The sequence below is a fragment of the Helianthus annuus genome, chromosome 5 (assembly GCF_002127325.2).
Source record: "Helianthus annuus cultivar XRQ/B chromosome 5, HanXRQr2.0-SUNRISE, whole genome shotgun sequence".
In the NCBI taxonomy this organism is placed as follows: Eukaryota; Viridiplantae; Streptophyta; class Magnoliopsida; order Asterales; family Asteraceae; genus Helianthus; species Helianthus annuus.
Window position 1 is genome coordinate 147,316,158 of NC_035437.2, and position 2,004 is coordinate 147,318,161.

Here is a 2,004-nt window from a genome sequence, read left to right on the forward strand (position 1 = left end):
GAAAAAACCTGCTATTATCTCCTCATCAAAGTTCTCTGGTCAAACTTGCACATTGTAGGCTGTTAATACTTTTGAATGGTCTCTTGAACCGGATACCTGGATACGCATATAGATGTTAAGTCATATTTTTCAAGCCAGAAACTTCGCATAAGCTTTAGTGCTTACAGTTCTAAGAGATACAACTGAAGGGACTTGGGAAGTGGTAGCCAAGGTACACACCCAAGTCTTACAGCTATACATCCTAGTGTCCCACATTTGTGTCAACCTAGTAGAAAGTAATAATGTTAGAATTTTCAATACAAATATCTACTTTATAAGAATGTTTTACTGTCTCTCAAGATTATTACTTACTTGGAAAGCAAGATGATGAAACGCTAGAAGTTGAATACAAATATCAATAAGAAGTAGAGGTCAAACGCATAAATTACTAATGTCTTTATACACAATAACCAGATGATATTGAGCTAAATGGAACTGAATGTCGACACCGCAAATGATTGAATTAAAAAAATACAAAGAAAGATTAAATCAAACAAAGACCTGAAGGCGGGAAATGTCAGACTGTGCACCACCAGATACAAAGATGTCATCTTCCTCTATGCAAAGGTTTGGATAAAACGTGGAAGCAAGTTGAACTCTCAGTTGCTGAACATATAAATGGCACTTACATGTTAATTAACAGTCATCTTAAACAAAATGTGTCACATTGTTCGCTTCTGTTATGTATACCTTTTCGCCTTGTTCTGCTTCATAAACATTGTGACCCTCAGAAAGAAACCGTGAGCCAAGTGCGCTCTGTCAAAACAGAAATATAAAACCCATCATTCAGTATGAAAAAAAAACTATGTTTTATACAAGAGAGAAACATACCACAGCCATGACAGGAGCACCAACTTCCGGAATGAGCTCTATGATACTTTCGAATCTGAACAAAAGGCTACCTGCGATGGTGACGATGATGGTTTCCTGTGACGGGAGGTTAAATGGCGGTGATTGGAAACAGTAGGAAATAATCAGAAGAAATAAAAAAAATAATCTCAGACTAAGAACTTACTAACCTTGAACTCGCGGGAGGAGAACTGGATCAGTGGAAGGCATCCTGGTTTGATGAACTACACCAACTGATGGAAGTTCTAGAACATAAAAATTACAATCATAAGAAACCCTAATTTCAATCTAGATGCTTACCCTATCTCGCGTTTGAAGAACGCTTGGATGATTAAACTCAAAAATCCCCAAACGATTCAACGATGGTGGGGTGATTCAGGAATGACGGTTCACAGTGGTTCGCCGGAGGGTCTACGAACATGGTGGTCTGGTGGGCTTCAGACAAGAGAGAAAGATAGTGAAATGCGTGTGAGTGACGGTTCGATATGGATAAAGAACCCTAAAACCTCTCCCACTGTGCGAGAACTATATGGGAGGATAGGGGAGAGTGGGGAGTTATTTGGTAACCTGTGAAAACTGCAAGTAACTGTAGAAAACCGCCATCATAGCGGTTAATTTTGGGAGTTTAAGTGGCTGAGATTTAATCTCAGCCAAATCTAACGGTGGAGATTGATTTGAGAGTTGGTTAGACTTAACGGGAACAATATATATATATATATATATATATATATATATATATATATATATATATATATATATATATATATATATATCTAGGGGAAGGTTCATTTGAGAAGAAAATTAAATTAAGAAGAAAACGAACAAAGGGTAGAAATGTAAAACATTAAATAGTTTTTCTCTCAACTCATTTATTATTATCTTTGACTAATTAATTAGCTATAAACACTATCATCCTCCACACTTAAATTTTTGCTTACATACATCAAAATTTATCCTACACGTTTTAAAATTTATCCTACACATATTGAAATTTATCCTACACAGCTCGTAATTCATCCTACACACCTCGTAATTTATACTACACTTTAAATTATATATTTTTTCTTTTTTTGAAAAATATGTTTTTTTGAAAAGAAGTTACAAATTTAATGTAGT

At 35.3% G+C, this 2,004-nt stretch overlaps 1 long non-coding RNA gene across 1 annotated transcript; it reads right to left on the minus strand.

Annotated features, from left to right (window-relative positions):
• Positions 1-739: 739 nt before the first annotated feature.
• Positions 740-1,320, minus strand: LOC110939389. The gene is made up of 4 exons (XR_004894544.1): positions 1,189-1,320; positions 1,059-1,121; positions 871-966; positions 740-795 (listed from the first exon to the last, which is right to left on the minus strand). It is a non-coding gene; the product is annotated as an uncharacterized LOC110939389 (long non-coding RNA).
• Positions 1,321-2,004: the final 684 nt, after the last annotated feature.